This window comes from Oryx dammah, unplaced genomic scaffold, assembly GCF_014754425.2.
Source record: "Oryx dammah isolate SB20612 unplaced genomic scaffold, SCBI_Odam_1.1 HiC_scaffold_16, whole genome shotgun sequence".
Classification (NCBI taxonomy): Eukaryota; Metazoa; Chordata; class Mammalia; order Artiodactyla; family Bovidae; genus Oryx; species Oryx dammah.
Window position 1 is genome coordinate 65,766,160 of NW_024070200.1, and position 21,226 is coordinate 65,787,385.

The window sequence follows — 21,226 nt, forward strand, 5'->3', positions numbered from 1 at the left end:
TTTCCTTCCAATATGGGATACCAATTTCTTATGTGGGGTGTACATGTTTATCTCCCAGTCAGCAGTTTATTTTACCTTTCTTCCTGCAAGATATGAGTTGTTAAAGCAGTGCAGTGTATGGATTCTTTCTTTACAGTTGGCAGTGTTTAGCTTTGGTTTTATAGCCCACCCCTAAACAAGATCTTTTAAAACGGTAGTCTCTGAAGGCCTTTGGCCCCAAAACGTTCCCCAGGGAGTATTCGAGGTTTCATCTATTGCCTTCAAAGTGCAAAATCCCACTTAAAATGTTCTTAAGCATCATGATTGGAAAAACCAGACCTAATAAAAGTTATCCTCTGCTTCAAAACCGGGTAACTTAAGTCCAGGAGCCAGGCTCACAACCTGCTCTTGGTTCTTCAAAGCACTCTCAAATCTCACCGCAGAGCGTAGTTAACCGGTGTTTAGAAATCTAGGCCCGTCCACAGACGCTGCGGGCGGGCTGTGTGGGGCTCAGAACCGCTTCCCCGGAGCTGAGAGTGCGCCGGATTCGGGACGCCTCGCCGGGGCGGGGTGAGGGGTCGGGGAGGCCATAGCACTCCGCTCCGGGCTCCAGGTCGCGGGCGATGAGACAGCACAGCCCGCACCGCCGGCGCCGAGCGCCGAAAACCCGCGCAGGCGCGGAAGGCCGTGGCAACCCGGCGGCGGCACCTCGTGGCGGAAGCGGAAGCAGACGGATGCGATTCAATTGTCCTGTACTGTAGCACATTTTCGTCCTCTCCCACATGGTCTAGCGGTTAGGATTCCTGGTTTTCACCCAGGCGGCCCGGGTTCGACTCCCGGTGTGGGAAGGAAAGATTCTTTTAGAAGCCTGGTTAAGAAATTCATCGTCAAGTATATTGAGATCCTTATTAGCAAGAAGACTCAATATAATTGAAAAAAGGTGCAATTCCCTGAAAGGGAGTGGTGAGCTTGAAAATCCATCTTGTAATTCCTAAGACAGGAAATGCTGCTTGTGTAAGCAGTATCATTATTTTTGTCCATGATATAATTCATTTAAAATATATTTATTGGTCAAACTCTATTAAACAAAGGAATTCTCTTATTTTCCTCCCGGCATTATTATGACATTATATAGCTTATACTTGATATTATAATGCTGTGTAAGTTTAAGGTGTACAACATGATGTTTTGACACACATATTGTGAAATGATTATCACAATAGGGTTAATTAACACCTCGATCACCTCACTTAATTATATAATCAGCATATCTTTTATACAGGGAATTCACTGCTGTCTTCTCCCACAAAGTGTTTCTGTCAGGAGGATAGGAGCTGGCCAGGAGGAGATGAGAAAAGACCCAGGAAAACTGATGTTTAATGACCAAGTTGGGAGGGAAGCAAGAATCTTCCTGAATCAGAAATCACTATGCCCTGAGAGAAAGAAATGAGAGGTCTCCAAATAGAAATACTGCTTTAGCAGAGGTTTGCACAGGAATGTAGACAGCAAGGGAAGATCCTTTCACCTAACCAGCTTCCACAGAACATGTCGTGGGTTAATGAGGCATGGAATCAGCTTCCGGATCGAATCACACACATGGTTAGGTTGAGGTCAGCAAATTCAAATTTTCAGAAGTGGAAAAAGCCTTGAAACCTTTTTAGCTTCTAGGCCATTTCCAGAATGAAAACAAAGTCTTTCTTTCTTTGCATATGAAACTGAACAGGACCCTGTGGGGCCCTCCCAGGTACAAAAAGCTTTTCCTTTTTGGCTTCTTACTTGCAGGATAAAGGATTCAGCCTCCTAGATCTTCCAGAATACCAAAGGGCAGATTCAAACATTACTAACCAGGGCAGTAAGGGAAAGCAGAAGCGTGGGCCTTTTGCACAGGTCAAATAGATGAATTAGTAATTAGATATGCCTGGGTGCTTAGTCACTTCAGTCAAGTGCCGCTGTTTGGGACCCTACAGGCTGTAGCCCACCAGGCTCCTCTGTCCAGGGGGATTCTCCAGGCAAGAATACTGGAGTGGTTTGGCATGCCGTCCTCTAAGGGATCTTCCCAACCCAAGGATTAAACCCAGGTCTCTCGCATTGCAAGCAGATTCTTTACCATCTGAGCCACCAGAGAAGCCCAAGAACACTGGAGTGGGTAGCTTATCCTTCCTCCAGCGGCTCTTCCCAACCCTGGAATCGAACTGGGCTTTCCTGCACTGCAGGTGGATTCTTTGCCAGCTGAGCTACCTGAGAAGCCCCAATAATTAGATATGACAGTACAGCTTCTGCAGCATGCAAATCTTTGTCGGTGGCACTAATCTCTAATTTTCTCTAAGATGCAGCATCGCTTAAGAAGGGGAAGTTCCAGAGGCTGCCGTTTTGTCTTTCCTGATCATAGTAGCCCACACTTCAAGATTCAAGGGGCAATAGGATAATGTCAGTTGTCAAGTAGGAGATTTGACTTACGCATGACAGGATCAGGTACTTTCACAGATCCATTGGAACCACTTTGAAATAAACTTAGACCAAAACTTCATTTATTTCAAGCTGTAGTGAACAACACAAAAGTACTGGAGGAGCAGGAAGAACAAAAAATAACATTAATAATTCTGACCTCCCTAACCATAGGAAGAGAAGAATGTCAAACCAAAGCCGGTGTAAGTTAACAGAACAAATGGCTATAGTTCCTCTAAAGAAGGGCTGGGGATATATTTACAGTCTGTCTTGTGACAGTGTCACCAGGTGCTTCCTCTGGTGGACCCAGTCTATCCTTGCTTCAGTGGAAAGAGTCTGGGAACTGACTTGGCTCTTGGTACTGGACCAGAAGCAATATAGTGCATTGCAGTGACTCAAGCAAAGTTTCTGGTCACCAAGCTTAGAGTTTCTTAGCTGTAATAATACTTCAGTAGATAGCCCATTTATTTCATTCCCAGGACACCACTGCCAGAGTCTTCTTGTTCCAGCACTGCTTCAGTACCTGAGCTCACCTTTTGCCTGGCAAGTTTGCTCCTTGCAGTCTTGCCCTCTGGGATTCCATGATTCCCATTTAATCAGGAGCCCTTAGACTTTTCTCAGGGGCCCTAGTTTGTGCAAGACTTCTACCAAAGGGTTTTCAAGCAGCAAATGCTCTCTTCATCAGTGCATTTTACAATCCCTTATAGAAGAAATATTCTCTGGAGCTCTTTGAGGGACACAGTGGATGGACAGGTGTGTTTACATTTGATAAATCCTCAGGCCAAACTACAGGAAGGGAACACAGCCCCACCCATCAACAAAAAATTTGATTAGAGACTTACTGAGCATGGCCCCACCTATCAGAACAAGACCCAGATTCCTCCACAGCCAGTCCCTCCCATCAGGAAGCTTCCACAAGCCTCTTAACTTTATCCATCAGAGGGCAGAGAGAATGGAAACCACAGTTACAGAAAACTAACCAAACTGATCACCTGGATCCCAGCCTTGTCTAACTCAATGAAACTGTGAGCTATGCCATGTAGGGCCATCCAAGATGGACAGGTCATGGTGAAGAGTTCTGACAAAATGTGGTCCACTGGAGAAGGGAATGGCAAACCTCTTCAGTATTCTGGCCTTGAGAGCCTCATGAAGAGTATAAAAAGACAAAAAGACAGGACACTGAAAGATGAACTCTCCAGGTCGGTAGGTACCCAATATGTTACTGGAGATCAGTGGAGAAATAACTCCAGAAAATGAACAGACAGAGCCAAAGTGAAAACAACGCCCAGCTGTGGATGTGACTAGTGATGGAAGTAAAGTCTGATGCTGTAAAGAACAATATTGCATAGGAACCTGGAATGTTAGGTCCATGCTGCTGCTGCTACTAAGTTGCTTCAGTTGTGTCCAACTCTGTGCGACCCCATAGACGGCAGCCCACCAGGCTCCCCTGTCCCTGGGATTCTCCAGGCAAGAACACTGGAGTGGGTTGCCATTTCCTTCTCCAATGCATGAAAGTGAAAAGTGAAAGTGAAGTTGCTCAGTCATGTCCATGAATCAAGGTAAGTTGAAGTGGGCAAACAGGAGATAGCAAGAGTGAATGTTGACATTTTAGGAATCAGAGAACTAAAATGGACTGGAATGAGGGAATTTAATTCAGATGAACTTAAATCTATTACTGTGGGCAAGAATTCCTTAGAAGAAATGAGGTAGCCCTCATAGTCAACAAAAGAGTCCTTGAGTACAACCTCAAGGACTGTACACCCAAGTAAAGTACTTGGGTGCAATCTCAAAAACAACAGGATGATCTCTTTTCATTTCTAAGCAAACCATTCAATATCATAGTTATTCAAGCCTATGCCACAACCATTAATGCCAAAGAAGTTGAAGTTGAATGGTTTTATGATAACTTACAAGACCTCCAAGAACTAATACCAAAAAAGAAAAAAAAAAAAAAAGATGTCCTTTTCATCAACAGGGGACTGAAATGAAAAAAGTAGGAAGTCAAGACATATCTGGAATAACAGGCAAGGTTGGCCTTGGAGTACAAAATGAAGCAGGGCAAAGGCTAACAGAGTTTTGCCAAGATAACACACTGGTCATAGCAAACATCCTCTTGCAACAACACAAAAGATGACTTTACTCATGGACATCACCAGATGATCAATACCAAAATCAAATTGATTATATTCTTTGCCACTGAAGATGGAGAAGCTCTATACAACCAGCAAAAAACAAAACCAGGAGCTGGCTGTGGCTCAGATCCTGAACTACTTATTGCAAAATTCAGACTTAAATTGAAGAAAGTAGGGAAAACCACTAGACCATTCAGGTATGACCTAAATCAAATCCCTTATATAGTGGAAGTAACAAATAGATTCAAGGGATTAGATTTCATAGATAGAGTGCCTGAAGAACTATGGACAGAGGTTTGTGACATTGTACTGTGGGCAGTAATCAAAACCATCCCAAAGAAGAAGAAATGCAAAAAAGCAAAACAGTTGTTTGAGGAGGCCTTACAAATTGGTGAGAAAAGAACTGAAAGGCAAAGGAGAAAAGGAAAATTATATCCATCTGAATTCCAAAAATATCAAGGAGAGAGAAGAAGCCTTCCTCAGTGATCAATGCAAAGAAATAGAGGAAAACAATAGAATGGGAAAGACTAGAGATTTAAGAAAATTAGAGATACCAAGGTAACATTTCATACAAAGATAGGCACTATAAAGAACATTTGAAATGATATAGGCCTACCAGAAGCAGAAGATATTAAGATGAGGTGGCAAGAATACATAGGAGAACCATACAAAATCGTTCTTAATGACCCAGATAGCCACAATGGTGTGATCACTCACCCAGAGCCAGACACCCTGGAGTGTGAGGTCAAGTGGGCCTTAGGAAGCATCACTGTGAACAAAGCTAGTAGAGGTGATGGAATTCCAGTTGAGCTATTTCAAATCCTGAAAGATGATGCTGTGAAAGTGCTGCACTCAATATGCCAGCAAATTTGGAAAGCTGAACCACGGGACTGGAAAAGGTCAGTTTTCAATCCCAAAGAATGTTCAAACTAGTGCACAACTGCACTCATCTCACATGCCAGCAAAGTAATGCTCAAAATTTTCCAAGCTAGTCTTCAACAGAACGTGAACTGAGAACTTCCAGATGTTCAAACTGGATACAGAAAAGGCAGAGGAGCCAGAGACCAAACTGACAACATCTGTTGGATCATAGAAAAAACAAGAGAATTTCAGAAGAACGACTACTTCTTTTTCTGTGATTCTGCTAAAGCCTTTGACTGTCTCAGTTCAGTTCAGTTCAATCGTTCAGTTGTGTCCGACTCTTTGTGACCCCATGGACTGCAGCACACCAAGCTTTCCTGTCCATTAGCAACTCCTGGGCCATGCTCAAACTCACATCCATCAAGTCAGTGATGGGATCCAACTGTCTCATCCTCTGTTGTCTCCTTTTCCTCCTGCCTTCAGTCTTTCCCAGCATCGGGGCCTTTTCCAATGAGTCAGTTCTTTGCATGAGGTGGCCAAAGTTTTGGAGATTCAGCTTCAGCATCAGTACTTCTAATGAGTATTCAGAACTGATTTCCTTTAGGATTGACTGGTTTGATCTCCTGCAGAAGAAGGGACTCTCAAGAGTCCAGAGTTCAAAAGCACCAATTCTGTGGTGTTCGTCTTTCTTTATGGTCCAACTCTCACATCCATACATGACTGCTGGAATAACCATAGCTTTGACTAGACAGATCTTTGTTGGCAAAGTAACATCTCTGCTTTTTAATATGCTGTCTAGGTTGGTCATAGATTTTCTTCCAAAAAGCAAGCATCTTTTAATTTCATGACTAGATTACAACAAACTGTGGAAAATTCTTAAAGAGAATGGAATGCCAGACCGCCTTGCCTGCCTCTTGAGAAATCAGTATGTAGGTCAAGAAGCAATAATTAGAACCAGATATTGAACAACAGATTGGGAAATTGGGAAGACGGGGAAAGAAGTACCTCAAGACCCTATGTTGTCACCCTTCATATTTAACTTATATTCAGAGCATCATGCAAATGAAGACTGGATAAAGCACAAGCTGGAATCAAGATTGCTGAGAGAAATATCAATAACCTCAGATATGCAGATGACACCACCCTTATGGCAGAAAGTGAAGAAGAACTGAAGAGCTTCTTGATGAAAGTGAAAGAGGAGAGTGAAAAAGCTTCATTAAAATTCAGTGTTCAAAGAACAAGATCATGGCATCTGGTTCCATCACTTCATGGCAAATAAATTGGGACATAATGGAAACAGTGACAGACTTTATTTTCTTGGGCTCCAAAATCACTGCAGATGGTGACTGTGGCCATGAAATTAAAAGACACTTGCTCCTTGGAAGAAAAGCTATGACGAACCTAGACAGCATATTAAAAAAACAGAGATAGTACTTTACCAACAATGGTCCATCCACTCAAAGCTATGATTTTTCCAATAGTCATGTATGGATGTGAGAGTTGGACCATAAGGAAAGCTGAACACCAAAGAATTGATGCTTTTGACCTGTGGTGTTGGAGAAGACTCTTGAGAGTCCTTGGACTGTGAGGAGAGCAAATCAGTCAATCCTGAAGGAAATAAACCCTGAATATTCATTGGAAGGACTGATGCTGAAGCTGAAGCTCCAAAACTTTGGCTACCTGATGGGAAGAACTGACTCATTTGAAAAGACCTTGATGCTGGGAGAGATTGAAGGCAGGAGGAAAAGGGGATGACAGAGGATGAGATGGTTGGATGGCATCACTGACTCGATGGTCATAAGTTTGAGCAAGCTCCAGGAGTTGGTGATGGACAGGGAAGCCTGGTGTGCTGCAGTCCATGGGGTCACAAAGAGTTGGACACAACTGAGTAACTGAACTGAACTGAACTGAACTCCAAGATGACTATTTACCTAAGCCTTTAACATGTTCATCTATCTTTACTGTGGACTTATGGCTTTATAACCTCATTGAAGGAGGGTCACTGTTGATCTAGTTAACTAAAGCAAGCAAACTTGGACTTACAGCCTTTCCTAGATTCCCAAACTAACAGATAAATTCATATCAATGAGTTTCACTCCCAACATTATTTTATGCCTTCTTGGTCTAGTAATCTTAGGCTCCATCATCCCCACACATATTCCTTATCTTTCTTCTAATACAAATTGGTTTAATCTAACAATTATTAAACTATCTCATGCTGAGTCATATCTGAACTCCTGTGCTAGGCTGAGAGTGTATTCCAGTTTGGGATCTGAAAACTCAGTTTTCAAGTCCATGATATGAGATCCCTAGTCCTCTGACAATATCTTGAATTGAGAGCTTAAATCTACAGTAACTCATTTTTTGATGTAACTCTCCAGTGCAGTCAGAAACATCCAGCTCACTGTCACTCTAGTTAACTGAAAACCTTATCTTTGATAGACCTATTGTTCTAGGTAATGCCAGGTTATAATTTAAGTAAATATGTTACTACTACATATGTGAACTACCAGTATTTCATTTTCCACTGATAATGAGGTCATTGTTATGTTTATGCCCAGGGAAAGATAATCAATGTTAAATTTTCATTTTTTAATTTCCTGAAAGCACTCCTGTCTACAAATACTGGGTATGTGAATATCTAGCTCAACAATAGAAATACTTCACAAATGTCTAATAGATGAAGGGATAGAGGAGCAAAGAGGAAGGAGGTGGCATTAGCAGATTTAGGAGGATCTTACTGCTGACATTTTGGAGTCTGCAGATAATACATCTGGAACCAGCCAGGCTGTTAAATCTGCAGTCATTCAGTCACTTGTGGTGGCTGCTACTGAAGCACATGAACAGCTCCTGTTACCTCTTTTGGAAATGCCAAAGACACTGGGAGCTGGGATCAATAGCCATTCTTGAGAAGAAGAAAAATTACCCCTTCCTCCTATCTTCCAAACTCCTGTCAGTGTCTCCAAGTGACTGAATCTAATTAGAAGCCAGCTGGCCAGGAATATTGGAAATGCTTGTAGGTTTACAGCCCCCTGCAATATAGAGCAGATGAAACAGGCCCAGAGTTTACCATACTTAACTTTACCACTTGCTTCGCTGACAGTCATCTCTGAAACTAGAGGCTTTGAATTTGAGCTTACATAACAAGCGCTCCCAACACATGCTTGCTAAGAAACAACTATATTTTTTGCTCATGATTTAGGAAAGGCTCAGCAGTGTAGTTTCCCTGTTTCACATGACACCTGCCAGTCGCTCCCTTGGCCAGATTCAGCTGGTGGTTAGGCCGAGCTGAGGCCAGGACTTCACGACATGGCATCTTTCTCCGGTGCTTCTATACATGCTGTGAGCTTCTTATGCATGGTGATCTCAAGGCGGTTTCACTTTTAACATGGTCACTGATTTCCAAAAGAAAGGATTGGGAATGACCACTCCAAAGCTAAGTGAAAACTGGCTTAGTGTCACTTCACTATATTCTTTTCATCAGCGCTGTCCCAGATCAGCTTAGGTTAGGGAGCGGAGAAATAGACATCCCCCATCAGCCAAGGAGAAGCACACATTTATGTAGAGAGAAAAAATAATGGTGGCTGTAACATCTAGAAATGTGTTGGTCTTGTTTTCAACTTTCAAACAAACCTAACCCAGAATTACCTAGAATTTCTCAGAATTGTCTCCCACAGTCCTCTCTCTAGGCTCCGATCTTCTTTCCCACTTTGCCTCTAAGGTCTTGTGCAGATATGGACAATGCTTTGATTTGAAGCCTCAGTAAAGGATGCTCCATTTTTGCTGAGAAAACAAAATGTTCATTAAAAAAAAAAAAAAAGCAATCAATCTTTTATAGAAGCCTGCTTTATTAAAAGGCATGAGTTCTTCTTAGTGCATCCTGAGGGAGGAGCAAAATGACTGAAATTATTTTGTGGTTTATGACTTAATGTGGGACAGAATTGACAATGACCCACTTTCCTAATATTTGCATAAACCACAAAAACCCTAGATTCTCACCAGCTAGTTTACTCTCACTGCCTTTCATACTTTCCCTTATAGGGCTATACTTATTTCATGCTGTTTCACTTTTTTATTAAGAAAAATAAATTGTTCATGATAATGTATTAATGTATGCATGCTAAGTCACTTCAGTTGTGTCTGACTCTTTGCAACCCACCAGGCTCCTCTGTCCATGGGATTCTCCAGGCCAGAATACTGGAGTGTGTTGCCATGCCTTCCTCCAGGGAATCTTCCTGACCCAAGGATCAAACCCATATATCTCTAATCTCTTATACATTGTTAGGCAGGTTCTTAACCACTAGCACCACCTGGAAAATCCAATGTATTAATGAAAAGCTAAAGTGAAGGTAGCTCAGTCATGTCTGACTCTTTGTGACCCAGTATTCTGTAGCCATTCCCTTTTTCAGGGGATCATCCCAATCCAAGGATTGAACCCAGATCTTCTGCACTGCAAGTAGATTCTTTACCAGCTGAGCCACCAGGGAAGCCAAAATGTATTAATAAATCTTACAAATTATTTCAAAAGGATTTAAAAAACAAGGCAAACAAGACTCAACATGGAGTTGCTTCTATTAATCCCTACTTCCCTAAACTGAGACTTACTTACAGTTTCTGCTCTCCGAAGAGCAGAATCTTAAACCAGTCAACAGGGAATTGCTGATCCATACCAGTGAAGTCATCTGCCAGTTTAATCCCTGTCATTCTCTTAAAGAAAGTAACCTTGCGGTAACCAATCTTCTTTTCTGGGAAGTATTACTTCCATGTCCCTCTCACTTCTGCCTATAAAAGTTTTCTTAATTTTGTAAAAACTCCTCAGAGCTCTTTTCCCTCTGCTAGATTGAATGCTGCTCAATTCATGAATTATCAAATAGAGACAATGAGAGCTTAAAATTTACTCAGTTGAATTTTGCTTTTCAAAAGGGGTTAATACACTATTCACATTAATATATAAATAAATATACAAGAAATATGTTAATCAAGAGAAGATAAAAAGCATAAATGTGTCCTGAGGGTTAAATTCTATTCCAAATTCCGTGCTTGGGACTTTGATGACATAGGAGCTAAGCCCTGGAAGCAGAGCCTCTCTTGTAGACAGAATCGAGCAGATGTGGTATTACTGGGGTGGGAGGCACATTCTGAGCTCCTCGTGTGCTCCAGAGACAATTATCAAGCTCATTGGGCTTGATCCTTGGGTTTGATCATAGGTCAGGAAGATCCCCTGGAGGAGGGCATGGCAACCCACTCCAGTATTGTTGCCTGGAGAATCCCATGGACAGAAGAGCCTGGTGGGTTGCAAAGAGTCAGACACCCTAAGGCCTATGGGAGTGTAAGGCTAAAAACTCATCCACTTAGCCAGGTGTTGTGGACAGCCCAGAAAAGACGATCCAGTTCTTACTCTTCAGGATGCTTTTTTTATGATGTAGTCGTTAGAGAGAAGAAGTTGAATGTCCATAATGTATCCATTGACTCCTGATTCACCTATGTAGAAAAACCTGAGAGCATCTTTCTTTCTGATTGTCTCTCAGTCTACATCTACTCAGTTGTGATGTTCCCTTGATCTTGAGGTAGGAAATAGATCGGCTCCAGGTTACGCATTTACAGCTGACCTCGTACTTACATTTTATGGGGCATGAAGAAGTGGGTTTCAGGCTGGATACTTACAGCTGTTAGCGTTTCTTGAGATAAGAGATAGATGGGCTCCAGTTAAGGTATTTACAATCAGCCTCCAGTTTGCCCTCCGAAATGGAAGCAACAATGATATGAAATAGTCAGTGTCTGTCTCTTGCAAACACCTTAATGTAATAGTCATGGTGAGGGCAAAGAGCTGCAAAATCCTCTGTGAGTAAAGGATTGTGGGATCTCCTTTCCTCCCTCTTTTGGCACAAGGGAGAGGCTGTACATGCACAGAAAGGCTCCTTGTGTGTCGAAAGTCAGGGGTAAGGCCAGACCATGAGTCTTACTTCTCCCAGAAACCTTTACTTTGAAATCCATCTTGGCTGAGGAGTGTGTGCCCACCCCAGGGAAGGGTCCCATGATAGGTCAGATATGGAAAAAGAAACCAGATACCTGGCCTGAAGGAAGGCAAAGACCGGAAGAACTGACCTATATAAATGATTTAACCGCCTCTTTACTGCAGTCCTCCTCACTAAGGGAGATGTCCACACCCTTTCTCTCCAGGTGTGTATTTTTGCCTTGTTTCCATCTTAACTAAACAATTTCTCTATGTGCTCTCTCACTTGTTGCTGTGCTGTGTCTCTAATAATAAAGATTGTACCTGCATTTACAGTTTCTGCCTCTGTGATAAATGCATTTTTCACTGTGGACAAAGATCCAGGGAAAAATAGCTCTGCCTCTAGCCCTTACTGGTCTGATGGCTAGGATTCCTGGTTCTAATCCAGGTTCAATTCCCTGTTCAATTCCTGGGCAGGGAATTAAGATCCTGCTTCATGCCACTGCTCACTGCTGCTCAGAGATCAACTTGACCTTCTAAAGAGCCCCCAGTGATCCCCTGCCCTCCTTCCTCACTACCATGGCCTTGATTCTGGGCCCAAACCTTCCACTAAACGGGTCTACAGCTTCCCATTAGCTTTTGCAGGCATTCAGTAGGGGAACATCAGGATTGGAATGACATCAGGTGGCAGCCCCTGACAAATCCTCTTTGACTTTCCACTTTTGTATCTATGATGATGCCTTGAATGGAGACATCATGGCAGAAATTATGATTCTACAGACTCAGTGTGCACTTGTCTTTCCTTCAACCAGAGACACCAAGCATGGCCCAGAAAGAGGCTTCCAAACGAGGCCACTCAGAGTAGGTATGAGCAGATATGCCCAAGAACGCTGGAGGGAGCCAGTGCCTGACAACAACTCCCAGACTGCCAGCCCTGCCTGTCCAAGTCTGGCAGAGGGCAGCTTCCCGGGAGGCCTCCAGGAACAGCCTTGGGCTTGACTGTGGTTGAGCCTCATAAATCACAGAAGCGTTTGGCCTGGAGCCAGATTTCTCCTTGACCTTTTTCAGGACTCAATTGAGAAACTTGAGGGCTACACTGTCCTGGGTCTGAATAGGTCAGACTTTGAGGGGTTGTGACAAAACTGGTCCATTAGTCTGAGTCAACAACCGATCAATGCCAAAATTAAGGTTATGCCATGCAGACGACCAGGCCTGCCTGCCTGGTGGGAAGTGTTGCTGAGCAAAAGCTGGAGTACCCATTTGGGCAGAAAGCCAACTCTGATAGTGGAAGTCTGCAGTAAAGTAAAGTACTTTACTTTCAAGGCTCCAAGCAAGAGAGTGGGAGAAAGTCTCAGATTCACTGCAACTTGGCCTTTGAGTTGGGAGTGTTTTTAAAGGGAAAAATCAACCATTGTCTAAGACATTTCTCTGATATTTCTTGGTCATAGTTTTAAGGGTCAGGATGTCTCTAGTTTCTGAATCTCTGGCTAAAAGGTCCATGGCTGGGCAGGAAGGCAGTACTGTGAACTCATCTTGCCCTGGTGAAACAAGCTGAGTTTGTATATTAATGATGATTTTGACGACAACAATTTTAGCACATCACTGATGTTATCAACAACAGCAATCTGAGTCATCTGACTCTGGTTGATTCATATCCAGTCAGCACACAATTGAGATCTGAGGGCACAAAAAAGGGATTGAGGTCATCATAGACTTAGCAAGGGAACTCAGTTTTAGGGGGACTCAGTTTCAAAAGTAGCCATGAGTTCCAACTGTCACTAGGCCAGAGTAAGAGGTCTCATTAGGGGCTACTTGAGAAAGTCAGTTCTCCTTGCATTTCTGAATGAATCTCTTACCTTGCCCTGAGTCATTTCAGGCACCTCACAACTCTAACAAGGAAGCTGAATCTGATCTGAAGACCTGAACACTTTCCAGGGTTGGGTGTCTGACAGGTGGCATGCACACACAAAGAGTGCAGTCCAAGTTATCCAGAGAGAAGAAGGCGAGGGTCATGCACGGGGTCAGGTGAGCAGCTATTTCCTAGCCACTGGGACCCACACGTGGGCTGCAAGCACAGGCCTGAGCTGAGCCCACTTCCCGGCCAGGGAGGGAATGGTGCTGAGGCTCTGGGGCTGCTTCCTGCCTTCAGTGGTCCTGACACGGCAGGCATCAGTCCCCCTGCAGGAGGGAGGGGTTTGTCCCACTCTGCGTCCCTCTCCTTTGCTAGCTTCAGTAGGTGACCTCTCGAGGGTGTCTCTGTCACCTAGGTCCCAGCCGCTTCCTCCAGTGGTGTTTATGGGTACCAAGGACATGCTTAGGGTCACTAGACTCACAGGTGTTACCAAACTCAGGTCCATCTGCCACCCAAAAACCAATACTCGAGAGGTCAATGTTGGTAGAAATGAAAGGTTGCTATATTCAGGAGGCCAGTACCTGGGGGAAGAGGCAGATTCATGTCCAAATGCTGTCTCCCCACTGCCAATCAGTGAGAAAGAGCTTAAAGGGGAATTTCAGGGGTTTATATGTGGAAGCAGGGGGTACACGCAGGACAGCACAGGCAGCTCTGACGTCATCTCGAAACTAGCCATGCGGTGGTCTGATCAGTGTCATCTTCTTTTAAGTAGTTAATCTTGTGTTCCAGGGTTGACTTTTTCCCTTTTCCTTGGGGCCAGTTCTCAGAATTATGGCAGCTTATGTCATGGCTACAGTCTGGTCATCGTGTTGTTAACTTCTTCCACCTGGTGGGGGCTTCAGTATCTGCAAAACAGCTTAAAGGATATGGCTGGGAACATTATCTATAACCATTGTGGGGAAATTAAAGGTTCTTGACTTTGTTTAATGACTAAATACTTTTGGTCCTGTTTGACTACTTTCCTTTGCTTCTGCATTTTTTCACTCCTCAAATTAAACTTGTTCTTTGGCTAAGGTTTCTTTACAGACAAAAGGCAGTCTGAGGATGTGAGTGGGTGGAGGGTAGGGAAGGATCTGTCCTGGGAAGTTCCCACAGGTGAACATTTACAGGGACCCACCTCCCTTTAGGGCTTCCCAAGTGGTGCTAGTGGTAAAGAACCCACCTGCCAATGCAGGAGACACAGGTTCAATCCCTGGGTCAGGCAGATCTCCTGAAGAAGAAAATGGCAACCCACTCCAGTATTCTTGCCTGGAGAATCCAATGGAGAGAGGAGCCTGTCCGGCTACAGTCCATAGGGTTGCAAAGAGTTGGACACAACTGAAGCAACTTAGCACGAACACACCTCCCTTTGACCATAGCTGGTACCACTGACCAGATGCCTTAAGCAGGGGTTCAGGAACTATTTCCTCAGCTCTCTCTGACTTTCTCCATTGCATCTCTGATCCTGCCCCTTGGTGGAGCTCAACTAGGGAGTCAGGGACTAAAGGGATGGATCAAAGTTCCCTCCTATGGGCAGAGTCTGTTAGGTCTTCCTAAGGCCCACTGGTGATGTGCTGTCGTATCTACAGATTCTAGAAAGTGGTCCAGTAGCATCCTCCAGAAGGCCCCACAGACTCCAGCCATTCTTCAGGTCCAGAATGGCAGCATGCTCACTCAGCTTCCCTGCTCACTGCTGCAGCTTCTCAGGAATTCAGCTGAGGTGGCTTGTTTTCTGGATCTGTAGTCTGGAAACAGAAAGAGAGAAGTGGAAATGGAGGTAGTAGCAATCAGCTCTATGTCTACGTCAAAAAGCTTCTGCCATAATCTGAACATTGTCAAGTTTTTCACTCTAACACATCTAGGAAGGTACTCCTGTTGGTGATCACAGCTATGATGGAGAGGATGAGCGGGCATGGGGATGCTGGGTATCTGGGAAAGAAGATCTGAAAATATCACCAGCCACTTTGGTCATGCCTCCTGCAGGGGACAAATTCTGCTCCCCTCTAGGAATCACTGTCATTGAGAGATGCCTGCCCTACTACTGCCAAGTCATGGAGCTTAGCTTGTGTGGGAGTAACGGCCGGGGGTGGGGGCTGGAACTCAATGGGGCAAACACGGGGGCAGCAGTGGCCCAGGTACCCTGTGGTTGGCATTCCATCACCTGCTGGAGGTGGACAATGCAGGGGCCTGCTCATCCCGCTTGCACCTTGCTTGTTCTCTTTGGTTGTGGGAGATACAAATGCACGCTGAGTCTGTAAAGAGTGGTGCTTTCTGCCTTGACGGCTCCATTCAAGGCATCATCATAGATATAGAAGTGAAAAGCCATGGAGGATTTGTCAGGGGCTGCCACCTGATGTCGTTCCAGTCCCAACGTCCCCTACTGAATGCACACTAACGCCAACAGGAGGCTGATGATGATCTTCTAGGTGGGAGGTTTGGGGCTTGGAGCTCACTTCTCATGACAGTGAGAAGGGGAGCAGGTGGCCACTGGAGGCTTTTTAGAAGGTCAGCTCAAGGGAGCATCACCATTGTGTCAATGAGGGGCACATTCCCCACGCCATGCCCCTGGCATTCTTGTGGCTGAACTAAAACTGGCACAAGATGGATTAACAGGAAATAAAGAAACATTTTTAATTCAAGCCCGTGGAGGTCTCATAGAACTGAAATCTAAGTAGTGGGAAACCGGGCAGATTTTATATTTTTTAGACAAAGAAACGATAAATTTGTGAGGAACTGACAGGACAGAGAATCTTGGGCTTTGAGCGCTTAGTTGGTGAAGAATCTAAGTAGTTTGGGCTTGGAGTAGTAAATTGAAGAAATAAGGAGGTTTATCTCTGTAGACTGCTCAGTGTGAATTCTCACCTCTGGCTCTAGGGGTGTCCTTTTACCTCTAGGTGCAGGGAGAGAACTTTCACATGAGATCCAGGTCCTGCTGAGACAGAAAGGAGGGTCAGAGTATATCTCTGGCATTGGTCATTCCTTAAGTTATTTTAATTAAAAATGATCAATATGCCATTGAGGCACTTTTTATGGCAGCGTCCCCTGGGCCCCAACAATTGATTAGATGAAAAGTTCTCCTGTTGCTGATACACAGGAAATTATAAGAAAGGACATGGCACAGTGCCTCTGCTGAGACCCCTTTGTGGGAAATAGGGCAGAGAGGAGGCTTGAAACACTTTTCTCCAACTCAGGGTCCAGCGCTTTTCCAATCCTGGCAATAGTTTCTCTCCCACCTCCATGGCCATTCCTTTTCACTCCCCTAGCAGTGAGATGATCACACCTGTTTGTATGTCTGTGCAGACCCACCTGGCCCTTAGCGGGCTTGCCAGAGAAAATGGGAGATGGGGAAGGTGCACTTTTCTTTGATAGGATCACAGCCGGTGATTAAAGGCTTGAGCATTATTCCCCTGGTGACATTACTAAACCAGTTTCTCTGACACCTGGCAGCCCAGCTCTCTCCAGTTCAGCTGAGCCCTGACAAGGAAAAGGTTCCAGCATAAGCCAACCAGGCTGCACCCAGAACAGCCTGCCACCCCCAAAACTGAGCCAGGAGCTCCACACAGCAGGCAGTGGTCTGCTGGAGAACTGAGAAGAGGACAAACACCTGATGCTGAAAACTCAGCCTCTATGCACTGGTTCTGAATCAAATCTCAGAGACAGATGTTGGGTGAAGTAGAAAAAAGTAGCTTAATTGTTTTGCCAGGCAAGGGGGAAATAGCACACTCATGCCTCCCAAAACTGAGTATCCAACTCAGAATGATTTGGTGAGGGGTTTGATAGCTCAGATGGTAAAGAATCCACCTGTAATGCAGGAGACCCAGGTTTGATTCCAGGTCAGGAAGATTTCCTGGAGAAGGGAAAGGCTACCCACTCCAGTCGGAGACGGCAATGGCACCCTACTCCAGTACTCTTGCCTGGAAAGTCCCATGGACGGAGGAGCCTGGTGGGCAGCAGTCCATGGGGTCGCAAAGAGTCAGACACGACTAAGCGACTTCACTTTCACTTTTCACTTTCATGCATTGGAGAAGGAAATGGCAACCCACTCCAGTGTTCTTGCTAGGAGAATCCCAGGGACGGGGGAGCCTGGTGGGCTGCCGTCCATGGGGTCGCACAGAGTTGGACACGACTGAAGCGACTTAGCAGCAGCAGCACCCACTCCAGTATTCTGGCCTGGAGAATTCCATGGACCGTAAAGTCCATGGGGTCACAAAGAGTCAGACAGGACTGAGTGACTTTCACTTTATAGCAGTGGTTCAAGGGCAGAGTTGCTAATAAGAATCAGGGTGTGTGCAGGGCCTGCCCTCCTGTAATTTGGCCTCAGGATGAGATGGCTGAATGGCATCACTGACTCGATGGAGGCGAGTCTGAGTGAACTCCGGGAGTTGGTGATGGACAGGGAGGCCTGGCGTGCTGCGATTCATGGGGTCACAAAGAGTCGGACACGACTGAGCGAGTGAACTGAGCTGAGTCTCCTAATCTTGTTGAGCTTCTCTGGCTCCTTTAATCAGGACTCAGGAAGTTTTTTTCTGGAATGAAGAATGTTCACATCTTCCATTCGTTGGGGTTTTAGTTCTGAAACAGCTCAAAGATACCGTTGTGTGTATCCCTTGAGGCAGAACTAGGACCCTGCCCCATGGCTGCACTATTGCGTTTTGGCTGCTGCTTCCCTGTCTCTGCAACTCCTTCCTTCCCTGATTAATAGATGGCACCCCACTCCAGTACTCTTGCCTGGAAAATCCCCTGGACAGAGGAGCCTGGTAGGCTGCAGTCCATGGGGTCGCTGAGGGTCGGACACGACTGAGCGACTTCACTTTCACACATTGGAGAAGGAAATGGGAGCCCACTCCAGTGTTCTTGCCTGGAGAATCCCAGGGATGGAGGAGCCTGGTGGGCTGCTGTCTATGGGGTCACACAGAGTCAGACACGACTGAAGTGACTTAGCAGCAGCAGCAATAGCTATTTAACCGGTCTTCTGGAACTCAGGGGAGGCCGCAGAGGCTGAAGGCTCTTCCCTACAAAGAAGAATCAGGGGACACAGAAAGGCTTTTACGCCCAGGAGTTCCACAGTGTCCTGCTTCGTTTCATACCCCACTCTAAGCTGATCAGTCTTTCACTTCTGAGACTGAATAAGACAAAACCAGCCCATGGTCTGTAACAGAACACTATGAAAGGAGAATAAAAACATCACCTGAAGGATTTAGAGGGATAGCAGGCCCCTGCAAATGGATTTTGAAACCACAGACTCACCTAGACAAACTCAGCCTGAAAATGTCTGCAAAACAATATGACATTTATGAAGCAAGAGCAGTAACCCCTGAGAACAGCCTGAGATGAAAAGTATGTGAAGAAAGAAACTGTTAAAAATTAAGCATAGTGACGAATGCAGAATGAAAAGGCTTGTGAGGGAGTAAAAAGCAGACTTGCCGCTGCAGAAAATGGAATCTGCTATGTACATGGAAAATTAAAGCTCCCCTCTCAGAAACAGGGCAACAAACATGTCAATAGGATCACTCAGAAGCCAGTGCTAACAGGAAAGTGAGGTGGGAGTTAAGAAAGACTAGCTTTTCATGAAGTAGAAACTATAGAAAGTGAAAGAAAAATAAAAATCAAAGAAATCATTTAAAAAAAACAAGGTCAGTGCTCACTGACCTAAAGGCAAAGAGGATGAAAAGACACACCCATGTTCCACCAAGCCTTATTGTTAGCCCAAAATTTAGTTCACTTCTTGGTGGGTGCCAAGCCAGAAGACACAACCAAGCCAAAGACTGAAAAAAAGAAGGATTTATTACTTGCAGCAAAGTAAGGAAAACACCCGGGATCTTTCCCAAAGCAGAATATTCCTCAACAGTCCAACTGGGGAAGTATTAGCTAAGGGAATTCCAGCAGATCTACTTAAAATCCTAAAAGATGATGCTATTAAAGTGCTGCACTCAGTATTTCAGCAAATTTGGAAAAACCCAGCAGTGGTCACAGGACTGGAAAAGGTCAACCCTCATCCCAATTCCCAAGAAGGACAAAACTAAAGAATGTTCAAACCACTGAACAATTGTATGCATCTCCCATACTAGTTAGGTTAGGTTCAAAATCATCCAAGGATTTGGATGATTTCAGTTCAGTCACTCAGTTGTGTCCAACTCTTTGCAACCCCATGAACCGCAGCATGCCAGGCATCCCTGTCCATCACCAACTCCCAGAGTCCACCCAAACCCATGTCCACTGAGTGATGCCATCCAACCATCTCATCCTCTGTCATCTCCTTCTTCTCCTGCCCTCAATCTTTCCCAGCATCAGGGTCTTTTTAAATGAGTCAGCTCTTTGCATCAGGTGGCCAAAGTATTGCAGTTTCAGCTTTAGCATCAGTCCTTCCAAAGAACACCCAGGACTGATCTCCTTTAGGATGGATCAGTTGGATCTCCTTGCAGTCCAAGGGATTCTAAGAGTCTTCTCCAACACCACAGTTCAAAAGCATCAATTCTTTTGTGCTCAACTTTCTTTATAGTCCAACTCTTACCTCCATACATGACCACGGAAGAAACCATAGCCTTAACTAAATGGACCTTTGTTGGCAAAGTAATGTCTCTGCTTTTTAATATGTTATCTAGGTTGGTCATAACTTTTCTTCCAAGGAGTAAGTGTCTTTTAATTTCATGGCTGCAATCACCATCTTCAGTGATTTTAGAGCCCAGAAAAATAAAATCAGCCACTGTTTCCACTGTTTCCCCATCTATTTGCCATGAAGTGATGGGACTGGAAGCCATGATCTTCTGAATGTTGAGCTTTAAGTCAACATTTTCACTCTCCTCTTTCACTTTCATCAAGAGGCTCTTGAGTTCTTCTTCACTTTCCGCCATGAGGGTGGTGTCATCTGCATATCTGATGTTATTGATATTTCTCCTGGCAATCTTGAGTTCAGTTGTGCTTCCTCCAGCTCAGCGTTTCTCATGATGTACTCTGCTTATAAGTTAAATAAGCAAGGTGACAATATGCAGCCTTGACATACTCTTTTTCCTATTTGGAACCAGTCTGTTGTTCCATGTCCAGTTCTAAGTGTTGCTTCCTGACCTGAATATAGGTTTTTCAAGAGGCAGGTCAGGTGGTCTGGTATTCCCATCTCTTTCAGAATTTTCTACAGTTTATTGGAACTTTATTGGATGCACATAGTCAAAGGCTTTGACATAGTCAATAAAGCAGCATTAGATGTTTTTCTGGAACTCTCTTGCTTTTTTGATGATCCACTGGATGTTGGCAATTTGATCTCTTATTCCTCTGCCTTTTCTAAAACCAGCTTGAACATCAGGAAGTTCACGGTTCACATATTGTTGAAGCCTGGCTTGGAGACTTTTAAGCATTACTTTACTAGCGTGTGAGATGAGCGCAATTGTGCAGTAGTTTGAGCATTCTTTGGCATTGCCTTTCTTTGGGATTGGAATGAAAATTCACCTTTTCCAGTCCTGTGGCCACTGCTGAGTTTTCCAAATTTGCTGGCATATTGAGTACAGCACTTTCACAGCATCATCTTTCAGGATTTGAAATAGCTCAACTGGAATTCCACCACCTCCCCTAGCTTTGCTCATAGCAATGCTTCCTAAGGCCCACTTGACTTCACATTCTAGGATGTCTGGCTCTAGGTGAGTGATCACACCATCATGTTTATCTGGGTCGTGAAGATCTTTTTTGTAGAGTTCTTCTGTGTATTCTTGCCACCTCTTCTTAATATCTTCTGCTTCTGTTAGGTCCCTACCATTTCTGTCCTTTATTGAGCCCATCTTTGCATGAAATGTTCCCTTGGTATCTCTAATTATCTTGAAGAGATCTCTAGCCTTTCTCATTCTATTGTTTTCCTCTATTTCTTTGCATTGATCACTGAGGAAGGCTTGCTATTCTTTGGAACTCTGCATTCAAATGGGTATATCTTTCCTTTTCTCCTTTGCTTTTCAGCATTACATGAATAAAAAACTCCCAGAT

At 44.4% G+C, this 21,226-nt stretch overlaps 1 non-coding gene across 1 annotated transcript; it reads left to right on the forward strand.

Annotated features, from left to right (window-relative positions):
* The first annotated feature begins 755 nt into the window (after positions 1-755).
* TRNAE-UUC lies at positions 756-827 on the forward strand. The gene has a single exon. It is a non-coding gene; the product is annotated as a tRNA-Glu (tRNA).
* Positions 828-21,226: the final 20,399 nt, after the last annotated feature.